Here is a 14,245-nt window from a genome sequence, read left to right on the forward strand (position 1 = left end):
AGTCTCCTGCGATATCCATTGGTGTATCCGTTGCCGTTACCACCATTGCCGCTGCTGTACCCGTTGCCATTAACACCGTTGCCATTCACTCAGTTGGTATACCCGTTTCCATTCAGTTCATTACTGTTAATTCCGTTGGTGTAACCGTTGCCATTCACTCCGTTGCCATTAACACCGTTCGTGTAACTGTTGCCATTCACTCCATTACCGTTAACACCGTTGGTGTAACCATTGCCATTAATACCGTTGGTGTAACCATTACCATTAACACCGTTGGTGTAACCATTACCATTAACACCGTTGGTGTAATCGTTACCATTAACACCGTTGGCGTAACCGTTACCATTAACACCATTTGTATACCCGTTACCATTAACACCGTTGGTAAATCTGTTGCCATTAACACCATTGGTATACCCGTTGCCATTCACTCCGTTGCCATTAACACCAATGCCAGTAATACCGTTGGCAAAGCCGTTGCCAATAACACCGTTGGCATAACCGTTGCCATTAACCCCTTTGGTATAATCATTGCCATTTGCTCCGTTGCCATTAACACCATTTGTGAAACCGTTGTCATTAATACCGTTGGAGATGCCATTGCCATTCACTCCGTTGCCATTGACACCGTTGGTAAAACCGTTCCCATTAACACCGTTGGTGATGTCGTTGACATTCACTCCGTTGCCATTAACACCGTTGGTGTAGCCGTTGCCATTAATACCGTTGGTATACCCGTTATCATTCACTCCGTTTTCATTAATACCGTTGGTAAAACCGTTTCCATGAATACCGTTGGTGAAACCGTTGACATTGCCGTTGCCATTAACAGCAGGAGGAAGGTAGGAGTTACCAATCGCACCGTTGCCATTAGTGAATCCGTTGCCATGGCCGTTGGTGAACCCGTTGCCGTTGCCCTGGCCCAGTTTGGCAGCAACAGACACGCCAAGAACGGCTGTGCACGCGTGAACAACAGAACACCAATTAGTTGAGGGAGAGAGAGAGAGAGAGAGAGAGAGAGAGAGAGAGAGAGAGAGAGAGAGAGAGAGAGAGGGAGAGAGAGAGATTAGAATAGGCGGGGGTGAGTGTTTTGGTGGGCTATAGGTAGATAGATAGATAGAAATATAGATAAATAGATAGATAGATTCCTTGGGTTGGTCTGTCGGGCAAGTATATGAGTTATTATTTAGTGGAAGGTAATGTTTTTTCTATACTAGACAACTGAAACTACGTAGTTCATCTTATGATAAAAACAAATCGAAAATGTTTGTCAAGAGCAAATGTAATGAGCCAAGAGAGCTGTAAGTGTAAGGCAATTAATAAAAAATAAACTAATTAGAACTCACCTGTCAGGACAATCCAGGTAGCGAGCTTCATCTCACAGAACCAAGATGTCTCAGGCTGCAACACATATAAACGTTGATCAACATTTTAGAATATTTTTTAAACATTATTGTAGTTGACAGGAGGATACGAAATGTGTATAAATGTGTTACTGTCGTGTCAAATCCCTGACGTTTTGTGGTGGAATCTGAATGTTAGTGTTTGTAACGTTATTTATGTTTAAAGGTTGGAACTAGACAGGTTTATGTTTATGATTATGTTTATTATTATTATTATTATTATTATTATTGTTTCTTTTACGTGTCTGTATCATTGCTTTATGATCCACTCCTGATTCTTTCGTGTTCCGTTACCTGTCTGTTGTGGGGCAGGATCGTGTCTGTCTCTCTGTTCCTTCTGAAAGCCTTTATATTTACTGGCTGATGCTCCCCCCCTCCCACAGAGGCGGAGGGAGGGGAAGAGGGGGGCAAGAGGGGCGTGAGGGTCAAGGCCTACTTGTCGGAAAGTGAAACCAGTTTCTCGTCGGTGAAAGAAGCATCCCAACACCTTTCCTCAAGAGATTTATTTTTGCTTGTTACCCCTTACTCTACTATTAAGAGATTTATTCTGCTTATTACACCATACTGTCCTACTCTGTGTTATATAAATCCATTTCAGTACCGCCATGCATTCTCATAAACGATTTATTTATCTAATTACACTTACTTTCCTACTCTGCGTTATATAAATCCTTCCAGTGCCTCTATACTCTGCATAAACAACGTACCAAAGGATACTAACCAGCCATATCAAAAATTAATCGCTAAGGAAGAGGTGATTGGGAGCCTACTTAAACAACGAAAACACTGGCCTTGGTATACTCTTTTGTGCAGTATACTTGGCTTTATGGCAAAGGTATACTGCATACATCCTTACAAGTGTACACATAACAGTATTCAGAAGTACAATCGAAGACAATTATTCTTATTCATATAAAGTTTGTTTCGGAAAATACAACTTTCTTCTTTTCCCATCCCTTTTTCCCTCCCATCCCTTACCTGTTCATTCTATTCTACCCTCTCTCTCTCATACTCTCTATTGCAGATCTCTCCTTCTCCCTCCCTTTTTCTCCCCATCCCTTCTTCATCTATTCCTCTTCTTTCAATCCTTTCACAGTCTCTCATGCTTCATCTCTCTCTCTCTCTCTCTCCCTCCAGTCTCCTTTTCATCTATCCTTCTCCCCTCCATCCCTTCTCCACTTCACTTCCCTTATCCCTCTCTCTCCCTCCCATCCCTTCATCTATCTTTCTCCCTTGCATCCCCTCAACATTTCTCCACCTACATCCCTGCCTCTCCCATGTCTTCTCTCTATTCCTCTCCTCCCCATCCTTTTCCATCCCTTCTCATTCCCTTCATATCCCTCCCATTCCTATTCCACTTCTTTCTCTCCCTCTCATCTTTTCTCCACCATCCCTCCATCTCACTACATCCATTTTCCTCTCTCCTGATCTCGACTGATTGCGTGCAGTGATAATAATGTTAATAATTTGTTGGTTTTAATTAGTTACCCCCAAAGAGACTTATAAATATCATGATCCTGCGTCATTTAATTCATCATTGATTATCCTCAATAAGTCTTTATCATTTATCAGTCTCCCTCCCTGTGTGTGTGTGTGTGTGTGTGTGTGTGTGTGTGTGTGTGTGTGTGTGTGTGTGTGTGTGTGTGTGTGTGTGTCTGTGTCTGTCTGTCTGTCTCTCTCTCTGTCTGTGTGTATATCTGTCTATCTCTCCCCCTCTTTCTCTCAGTCTTTGTCTTTCTGTCTGACTGTCTGTCTGTCTTTCTGTTGTCTGTCTGTCTGTCTGTCTGTCTGTCTGTCTGTCTCTCTCTCTCTCTCTCTCTCTCTGACTCCTGAAATCTTCCGTCTTATGTGGGCTAAAAATGATCTTACTATTCCATTCGGTAAAATGTCTTAAGATTATCATTAAATATGAGTAATCGCCGGATTTATAAGATTATTTTTCTCTTCCTGGCACGAAAATTAGGCTCGTAATCCCCTCGGTTAAGCAAGCTCCCTAACAACTCAACTTTAGCGATGTATTTTTGGATATGGCTGAGTAACATCGTTTTGTAGGTTATTTATGCAAAGTATGGTGATGTTAGAGTGACTGATATACCTCAGAAGAGGAGAGCTAGGTGTTATAAGCAAAATGAATCGATTAGGAAAAGGAGTTAAGGAGACTAGGGCTTTAGGGTCTATTTTTTTTTTAATGTATTTTCGCCTCTTGGTGGTCCCTTTCTCATGGTCCATTAGTCCACACCCACAGAAGTGATGGCGCCACACACCGTCAATTATCACAAGTTATGTTTCCCTGTGTCTAACTTTAAGCATTGATCTCTCTCTCACTCTGTGTGTGTGTGTGTGTGTGTGTGTGTGTGTGTGTGTGTGTGTGTGTGTGTGTGTGTGTGTGTGCTTGCTATAGTCTGTCCATTTTTGCTTTCATTCAGTGACATATCTTTCTCCAGGTAACAGGTCTATTACTAATTAACTCTCACGTGACAAATCTTCCAAATGTCCATGTCGAATGCTGAATTGTTATAAGAAATGGGAAGTGAAATGTGATGCTATACTCCTTTTACACTATCTTGGCCCAAAACTGCCTTCTCTCTATCATGTATGCTGAGCTGTAAAAATACTTTAACAATGGGATGTGATGTTCGTCACGAGAAAATGCTTTGGAAAGGATGTAGAGCTGTAGTGTCATCTTTTTCTGCCAGCGAACAACGTGAAATAAGCTTGAAAACGTGAAAACCTGGGCCAAGATAGAGTGAAAAGAGTATAGCTATGAAGAAATGTTAAAGGAATGATGTATGGATAGAATACTATACGTCTTTTACAGTAACATAGCCTAAATTTTCGTCCTTTTCCAGCGTATTTCACGTAGCTCAGGGGCAGAAAATGACAAAGCTACGGCTCTACATCCTTTCTATAGCTCTTCTACATGACTAGCACTGCATTCAAGTGTTAATCTCGTGTTATAGGTCTGCATTCAAGATGGAGAGAAGACAATTTTAGGCCAAGTTAGAGTAAAATGACTATAGTTGATTATAACCTGAAATATCAGGAAATCTCTGTATAAATCAATCAGACGGACTACAGTACTAAATACAGCATAAAGTCTCTCTGTCTAAGTTTTAAAAATCTCTGTAAGACTATTTTTTCCTTGGTCCTATATTCATGTTAGTCTTAAATGTTGCGACTGGTTAGCCTATCCCGGAGTCCCTACGAGATAGAGAGAGAGATAGAGATAGATAGATAGATAGAGAGAGAGAGAGAGAGAGAGAGAGAGAGAGAGAGAGAGAGAGAGGAGACTAGGTATTTCATAACTACACTTATCGTATCTCCACGACCACTTTCACGAACGGATCCAACACTCTAATAATTACCCTCCTGGCACACTTCTTTTCTATATAGGCCTTTGCCTGAGAATAGAGATGGCAACCTTACCAGGCATACACCACTCCAAGACCCTGACCTCCACAACGCTGCTGTTTACCTTCGTGTTTCCATTAGTCACATTCCGCTCTGTCACGCTTCCGTACCTACTTCCCCATTTCTGTCTTCCTCGTCTCCATTACATCGAGTTATTATTTTTTTTAAAGCTTGTCTCTCTCTTCTAAATTAGGCTTCATTAGCAGCTCATATCTGTTCTGGTACACTTGTATATTATGTCGGAGAAGTAGGGTATAAATAAATGCATATCATAAGGCTACCGATTTTATTACATGCCAGGACACATACATTGCATACATTTGTCACAAGCTAGAGAAAAGAGGAACTTGTCTTTTTACTCTAGGAACAATATACTCATTAACACAACCTTTTCTCGAGGGTGTGAACTGCAAGAGCATAAATAGTACTGAAAACGTTGCGCATAAACCACTGATGAGTTTTATTGACATATCTTAGTAGCAAGGTTAGTACTGAAAAATTGTCTAGATTCTGTGACTGACGTTTATGAGTGACTTTTCACATAACGAAAATGTGTGATTGTGAGGGTGTTCATGATGTACAATCGCCCTCAAATATGCGTACCACAGGACGTAGTGTGTTCGATATTTTAAGTGGCATTAGTGGATATGTTTCCATCTCACCTCTAATATCTCAAACAGACAAGTTACAGTTATCAGACCACAGTAGACTTCGAGATATAAACACATACACAAGTGTCACATAGGACCCAAACACACCACCCCCTGGACGACTAATAATTGACAGCGATTGTACCTTAATTTTACCACAGGTTACCCATTGATATTCACATGAAAGCCTATTCTAGGTCCAAGTTTTCCTCCAACACTATGAAGATGAGAATGGTTACGTGTTGAAGACGCTGCCTTCTTTCTTCTTCCGTCGGCTCGTCTGCTGGGGGATCGGTAGAAGGATCACTTGGGGTTGGATCAGGATTTTGTATGATCACTGGGAGAAGGATCAGGGTTTATAGGGTCAGGGTTTCTAGGATCCGTGGGAGAAGGATCACTGTTTTTAGGAAGAGGGTTTGTAGGATCCGTGGGAGAAGGATCATTGTTTGTAGGAAGAGGGTTTTCAGGGTCGGGGTTTGTAGGATGAGGATTTTCAGGGACGGAGTTTGTAGGATCAGGGTTTTCAGGGTCAGGGTTTGTAGGATCAAAGTTTGTAAGATCAGGGTTTGCAGGATCAGAATTTGTAGGATCAGGGGGAGAAGGATCAGGGTTTGCAGGATCAGAGTTTTCAGGGTCCGGGTTTGTAGGATCAGGGTTTTCAGGGTAGGTGTTTGTAGGATCAGAGTTTGTAAAGTCACAGAGAGTAGGATCAGGGTTTGAAGGATCAGGATTTGTAGGATCAGGGTTTGCAGGATCAGGGTTTTCAGAGTCAGGGTTTGTAGGATACCTTGGTGAAGGATCAAGGTTTGCAGGATCAGAGTGTCCAGAAACACTTGATGAGGATTAGGGGTTTGTAGGATCGGGGTCTGGAAGATCAGTGTTTGCAGGATCACTAGTCGCAGGATCAGGGTTTGTAGGATCGCTTGGTGCAGAATCAGAGTTTGTAGGATCGCTTGGTGCAGAATCAGGGTTTGCAGGATCAGGGTTTGTACGAGCAGGGTTTGTAGGATCAGGGTTTGTAGGATCTGGTGAGGGATCAGGGTTTGCAGGATCACTTTAAGAAGGATCTAGGTTTGTAAGATCAGTCTGTGGTGAATTAGGATTGCCTGGAGGGCTGGCTGGATCACCTGGAGGACTGGGTGGATCACTTGAAGGACTGGGTGGATCGTTTAGACTGGATCGATCACTAGGACTGGGTAGATCACTTCTGGTTGGATCACTAGGACTGAGTGGATCACTTTTGGGTGGATCACTAGGACTGGGTGGATCACTTCTGGATGGATCACTACGACTGGGTGGATCACTAGGAGAACCGGGTGGATCACTTCTGGGTGGATCAGTAGGAAGAGCATTGGCATTTGACCTTGTTCTCTACGTCACCTCGTGGTCAGGCTGGGATGGATTGGGATTATTCACTGGCTCATCCTGGGTTGGGCTTGGGATTTCGCGTTTGGTGGCCACGGTATTGTGATTAGTGCTGGGATTAGGGGGACTGGGATTGAGAGGCGGTCAGACGCTGTCTGGTTCGGAGCTCTGGCCACTCTCTCTCTCAGACTGGACTTAGTCTCATTTACTGAGGTTGATTTTTGCCAGTTTTTCCTTGTTTTTGGCTCTTTTGGACTTAGTCTCCAGCACAGAGTGAATTTCTTTCTTTCTGTGCTTTGGCTCTGACTCTGTCTCTGACAGACAGCCACTGCTTGACTGTGAGAGTGTTTGTGTAGTGTGTTTGTGTGTGTGTGTGTGTGTGTGTGTGTGTGTGTGTGTGTGTGTGTGTGTGTGTGTGTGTGTGTTTTTTTTTTTTTTTTTTTTTTTTTTTGGCCTGCCGTTAGTGTCCCTCGCTGTAGTACGACGCCGAACCCTGAAGGGGTGCCGTTAGGGCACTTCCATGAAGGGGGGCCATTAGGGCCTGGTTAAAGGAGGCAGTGAGGGCGGCTCTTATAGATTAGGGAAGTCCCGAAAGGGGCAGTGGCGGGGCCTCCCACGTCGCCCTTTAGAGGGCGGGGAGCATAGGTTGCCCGTCACTGTAGGGAACTAGGCCATTTTTACGGTTTATTGCTTTCCATTTTCAGAGTGAGTGTTGGTGTACCTGTCTGGGTGTCTGTGTGAGTGACGTCTGTGTGTGTTTGTGTGTCTGTGTGAGTGACATCTGTGTGTGTTTGTGTGTCTGTCCCTCAGGGACATGGGAAGGACGCAGATCCCCCGGCCCACGGGCCCAGCCCGTCAAACCCCTTCCCAGCAGAGGACGCCTCGCCCTGCTGCCATGCCAGGCGCGAAGCGGGAGCGGCGTCTCTCAGACGCTAGCTCCCACTCGTCGACGCCTGGCAACGCCTCTGCCTCCCCTCCTTCTCTTAGGCTTAAGGGGACTGTTCCCCGCACACGGCATGTCGCCTCAGGCCCCCCTTCCACTTCGGCACGTGCAACCAAGGTTGCACGTGTGCATGAGGCGATGGAGGACGATGCTTCGGCTCCTCCTCCTGTTCCCAGAGCTAAGGCACAGACCTCTGGTGCCACCCATCCAGCTGCCTCTCCCTCTGAGTGCCCGCGCAGTCAGGCAACAACCTCTGCCAAGGTGTCACCACCTACTGCCTCGGCTGCACACGATGCAGCCTGTGCTGCGATTGCACCAGCTACTGTTGCCTCTCTTGCTGGAGCTGCCCCTTCTGCTACGCCCGTCGACTCTCCTGACGCCGACGGTTTCATCCCTGTGACAAGAAAAACACGATGAGCGCCACAGGGAAACGCTCACGCTCCTGCATACAGGACTTTGGTGCCACGGCAGCATCCCTCTGCAACTCGCCCTTCAGTCTCAGTTGTGCCTCCTCCTCCTCCTCGCTCGTCCTTCCCGGCCTTTCGCGTTCCTCTCCAGGAAGGATACGAGACCAGCTACGATGCAGTAGCGGCGTTGGAGAACCACCTGCCAGGCCTCGTGGCCGCGAATCGCTATGGCCGAGACAACAGCTGCGTGCTGATCCCCACCGAGGAGGAGTCATACCTTCGGCTGAGGGCAGTGGCAGAGGAGGAAGCACCCATAATAAAGATAGTGGAGCTGTCTCCAGGAGGACAAACTGTCAAGGCAACAGTCATGGGATATCCCCGGCGTATGCCGGTGGATATCCTCTTACGGCACCCTCTTGTCGAGGCAGCAGAGCGCTGCCAGACTCAGAGGACACGAGAGGAGACGCTGCAGGTCTGTGTGACCCTCCGCGGGCCTCTAGTGCCGTCCCTCGACCTGGGCAATTGGGGCACTTTTCATCTCCGCCCCTTCACGCCAGAACCGCTGCGCTGCTACCGGTGCCAACGCTTCGGGCATCATCGTGCCACCTGCAACCGCCCCGTCATCTGCGGTATGTGCAGTGGAGCGCACGACACAGACCAATGCCTGAAACGGTTCAAGGCGAAGGAACCGGTTGCTGCCAAGTGCCCCAACTGCTCAGGGAAACATCACGCCTGGCACCGCAATTGCCCTGCGAGACTTCGCCGCGTGGAACAGGGTCGGGAGAGACAGGTTGCATTCGTGCAAGAGCAACAGGCCGCCAGTGCAACTCCAGCTCCCACCGGCACTTTCATATGGGGACAACAACGCCGCCCTCTTGCTTCGTGCCCACCAGCCTTCCGCGATCAAGACTTTCCTCCCTTGCCCTCAGCTCTCACGGTAAGCCAGACCACTGCAGAGGTTCACTACCCACCGCAGTCCAGCCTCTCATCGCCACCCAGCCCGACGCTCAGTCCGCCATCTATGACTTTGCCACCAAAACCCAGCTCAGCGCCCTGCCCACCCACTGCCCCTGCTCAACCTGTCATAACATTCACACAGGAGGACATGAGAGATCTGGGATCTCAAATCGCCGTGGCTGTTGCCAAAGCAGTGTCCCTAAAGCTGGGTATCACCATAAAGGCGGCTGCGATCAGCTCTGCTGCAGATCGCATAATAGACGAGGCGATCTCCAGGAAGCTGGAAGGCCTTGGTGCCAGGCCTGCCCCTTGCCACCTTACTCACTCTTCAAGGGGGAAACGGGCTTCCCCACGCAAGCCAGCCCGCTCCTTCAAGCGGTCCAAGCCCCGCAGTTCAGCAGCTCTATCTGCAGCCCCTCACCGGACCCAACCTTGCCCCCTTCAAAGAGACGAGTCTCCACCCTCGGTGGAGACAATTACGGACATAACCTCAACTCAGACATCGGAGGCAGGTCGTCTCTGTCTCTCCCCAGACAGCAGGACTCCTCCTCCCTTAGACTCCTCCAGTGGAACTGTTTAGGAGCACGGCACAAGCTCCCACTCTTGCAGGAGGCGGCCGAGAGGGACCGCCCCCATGTCATCCTACTGCAGGAGACCCTGCTCCCAGACGGTTCCACATTTCGTCTCCCAGGTTACACCACCCATCTCCTCCCGTACATTCGTGGCGCCACACGGGGATGTGCCGTTCTGGTTCGGGACCACATCGCGTGCACGGATTGTGAACCCCCTCCTTTCTGTGGACCTGATGTGGAGGTTCAAGGTGTGGTTCTCCATCTGGCTACGTCGCCCCTTACGGTATATAATGTCTACCGGAGCCAGAGGGGCACCCTGGAGTTGGGAGATCTGTTCTCCCAGGCTGCCAGGGGAGCCGTATACATAGGGGGCGACTTTAACGCCCACCACGCCTTTCTATCTTCGCCTCTTCAGTCCAACGAAGCAGGACGGCACATCTCTTTGGTTCTGGAGGAGATGGGTGGTGTCTCCCTATTAAATGATGTGGCAGAACCCACCCATATTCGGGGAGGTCGCCTCGATCTCTCCCTTGTGTCAGCACCACTTGCGGCCTTGGCGTCGTGGTCACTCCACCCCCACCTTGCGAGTGATCACTTTGCCCTTATGGTTGACCTGCCTCTTGCTCCCCTCCCGCCACCCCCACCTCCACCACCACGGTGGGACCTACACCGGGCGGACTGGACGGCCTTTGCCCATGCTCTCACAACGGCCTTTGAGACATCCCCTCCTGCCTCAGACCTCGAGAGCAGAGCGGATCAGGTAGCAAGTGCTTTTGCACAAGCTGCCTCTCTTGCTATCCCGTTGCGGCAGCGCTCGACAAGGTGCTACCGAGACGGCTGGATCTACTGCGACAGGGTCAAGGAACTGAACTGGAGGCTTAATGCGGCGCGCAAGCAGTACCGACGGCGCCGTACATCTCCGCACCGCCGGTACCTGGTTGCTGTTACACGGCATGTGACTTCCGAGAAGCGCCGCCTTAGGGAGGAGGCGTGGATCAGATGGTGTCGTACCCTAGACTCTCACTCCACTCTCCGCGAGATGTGGAGGAGAATCAGGTCCGTCTCTGATCCACACCCTCCTCGCCCTCCCTCCCATCCTGACCCTGCCGCTGAGGCCAGCCGTCTTGCTCAGCACTTCGCCGACCGCTCTGCATCTTCCAATCTCCCGCAGTCTGTCAGAGCCCTGCAGGCGCAGCTGTCCTCCTCTCGTGTTATAGCTATCCAGGCAGCGTGTAATAGGCCTGACCCTGCTGATTGTCCAATCACCAGTGGTGAGCTTCAGAAAGCTCTGCAACGCAGGGAGGACACTGCACCGGGGCTTGATGGGCTCACATACTCTGTTCTATCACACGCTGGAGATTGTGGTAGCAAGCGACTGCTTGATCTGCTTAACCTCTCGTGGTCTGAGGGGCGTCTGCCGAGGTCGTGGAAGGCGGCTGTCATTCACCCGATTCCGAAGCCTCGTGATCCCACCGCCATGCGCCCCATCTCCCTTCTCAGCTGTGTTGCCAAGACAGCTGAGAGGGTTGTGCGGGCTCGTCTTGCTTGGCGGCTGGGACCACTGCACCCAAGGATTTACGCTTACCATCCTGGCAGGAGTACCACTCATTGCCTTGCGTCTCTCCTTGGGGAGCTGAGGGGAGGAAAGGGAATGGCTGTCTTCCTCGACCTCGAAAAGGCATTTGAACTGGCAAACCCCACTGTTATACTTGCAGCTCTTGCAGCAAGGGGTGTAGGAGGCAGGCTCCTATCTTGGATCAAGGATTTTTTCCATGATCGATCTGCGGGGGTCCGTTTTCAGGGGCATCTCTCAGCTTTTCATCTCCATCCCAATGGCACCCCCCAGGGGAGCGTCTTAAGCCCTCTCCTTTTTAACATCTTAATGGAGGGGCTTTTAACTGTCGATTATGGGCCAGGCATCTCTCTCCTCTGCTATGCAGATGATTTGGCCCTGGTCTTCACACGCCGAGATTGCTTCTCCCAGGCGTACTATGCCCTGTCTCGACTCCATGCCAAATGCAATGAGCTTGGATTGAAAATCAATCTGGAAAAAACAAAGTGTCTGCCATTCGGCCTCCGTCCCCCAGACTTTCCATTGCTTCTCGGGGGTCACCAGCTTACTCTTGTCACTACACACCAGTATCTGGGGGTCTGGTTTGACCAAGGCCTAACCTTTGCAAGCCACGTCAGATACCTACGGGAACGTGCTTCCACCCGCCTCACTGCTCTCCGGTACCTTTCAAAAAGGAGCTTGGGGGCATCGTTTTCTGTCCTCCGCACGTTTTACATTCACTCCATAAGATCCCTGGTGGACTATGGAGCAATCTGTATGACTGGTCTCTCCCCACCTATCTCCAAGTCCTTGGAAGTTCTACAAAACAATGCTCTACGTATCATGCTCGGAGCTCCACCTTGGACCCGTCTAGTGAATTTGCATTTGGAGAGTGGGCTGTCATCACTGACGCACCGCATTGCGCTACGCGCAGCAACAATCACACTCCAGCTGGTGCAGCGCTGGCCTGATCTACCTGTCTCAACCCTGCTCAAACGACTTTTGGGCCATCCACCTGAGGCGCTCCCTCAACGTGACTGGGCCCGAACCACAGCTGCCACCATTCACAATTTGGGAGCTGCTCCAAGCTTGTGCCAAGACCCTGATTCTCCTTTCCCTGGCTTTGAAGATCCACCACCTTGGACTCCACTCCCTTTCCATATCATCAGTCCATCAGAGGCCAAACCTCGCTCTTCTATTCCCGCCATGATTCGTCAGGATGGTCTTAGTCGGGTGGCTGCTTTAGACTCCCCAGGTTCGGCCACCTACTTTACTGACGGCTCTGTTTCTCCTGATGGCTCTGCTGGATCTGCTTTTGTCATGGGGAATTTGGTTGAATCATGGCGCCTCTCCCCAGGAGTGTCTGCCTTCCAAACAGAGCTTGCAGCCATTTTGGGTGCATTGCGCCATGCTCATCACCACCATTATAGACGTGTCATTATCCATACGGACTGTCTTTCCTCCCTTCAACGGCTACGCTCTTTCTCCCTCCATGATAATGTGTTCCTCCTAACAGCAATTTACACGGTTGCAACTCTTCTTGTCCAAAGGGGAGCCACTATCATACTTCACTGGCTCCCAGGTCATGTCGGGATTACTGGCAATGAAAGAGCTGATGACGCGGCACGCGCTGCCTGCACTCATCCAGAGATAACATTCCCCCTCCGCCCCAGCCCCTCATACATTCTTGGAGCACTAAAGGCAACCATAGGCAGGCTGTCCCGGGAGGAACACCAACTCTGCATCTCGGGGGGCTCTAGCTCTGCAGACTGGTATGCCACTGCTACATCATACTCTCCCCTCCTGCCTCCTAAGGGCCTGCCTAATTATTTAGTAGTGAGAATAAGGCGATTGCGCCTGGGGTTCCCCTGCTTCAAACAGATCGCTGGTACAGAGCCTGATCCGTGTCCTCATTGCTTGGCCAGGTCCGATGTGCCTCTCGTACATTACCTCCTTCACTGCCCCGCTACATCACTGCTAAGGTCTTGCCCCGATGGTCGCCATGCCCGATCGGGTGATGAATTTAGGGATGCTGCTGGCATTGTTGCCAGGGTACCTTTTAATGTTTTACTTAACATGGTGAGGGACTACCCTCCACCACGTTAATTTCGGAATGAGCACTATATGTGCAACTGTGACGGGCTCTTTGTTTGCCCGTGTCCCAGTTCAACTGGGACGAATATCCCAAAAAAAAAAAAAAAAAAAAAAAAAAATGAGAGGCGGTGGGACGTACTCAGGGGAATAGGCCTCATGGATGGGGTCAAAGGGATTGAGTTGATCAGGAGGCTTTTTTTTTTTTTTTTTTTTTTGAGATATTCGTCCGAGCAATGCTGGGACACGGGCAAACAAAGAGCCCGTCAGAGATGTGTTTAACTTGCGTGAGCTTGAATTATCGAGGGGGTTGGTATTCCATGACTGTGGTGAGTAATAATTGTAGAGGAGCACGTGCAACGATGCAAGCGGCATCCATGAAATCATCCCCTGTTCGAGCAAAAGTCGTCTCAGGGTGAGACCTGAGCATCGTAGTGGCTAGGCAGTACAGAAGATAGTGAATGAGAGGCTCCACAGATGTGACCAAACAATGGGTACACGGGTCTGGCTCTGTACCGACAATTTGTTTGTAGCATGGAAACCCCAGATGTAAACACCTGAGCCTCTCTACAATATAGTTGGGTATGCCTTTAAAGGGTAACAAAAGAGAATATGATGTGGCGGTGGCGTACCATGTAGCAGAGCGAAAGCCTTCTGTCACCAAAAGCTGATGTTCCTCTCGAGACTGCCTGCTAATGGTAGCAGTGAGAGTGCTAATGACGTGCGATAGGCTGGGGTGCAGTTGAAATGTGACATCAGGAAGCGAGCAAGCTGAGCGTGCTGCGTCATCAGCACGCTCATTGCCGCTGATTCCAACATGACCGGGGAGCCAATGGAGAATAATAGTGGCACCCCTACGGACGAGAAGGGATGCAAAAGTAAAAATTGCCGTTT

The 14,245-nt window shown here is 49.3% G+C and overlaps 1 pseudogene; it reads right to left on the bottom strand.

The window, feature by feature from the left end:
* Nucleotides 1-6,822, bottom strand: part of LOC145404393 (uncharacterized) — a 7,030-nt pseudogene extending 208 nt beyond the window's left edge.
* Nucleotides 6,823-14,245: the final 7,423 nt, after the last annotated feature.

The sequence above is a fragment of the Coenobita brevimanus genome, chromosome 63 (genome assembly GCF_032717465.1).
Source record: "Coenobita brevimanus isolate Jiangsu-jjx chromosome 63, ASM3271746v2, whole genome shotgun sequence".
In the NCBI taxonomy this organism is placed as follows: domain Eukaryota; kingdom Metazoa; phylum Arthropoda; class Malacostraca; order Decapoda; family Coenobitidae; genus Coenobita; species Coenobita brevimanus.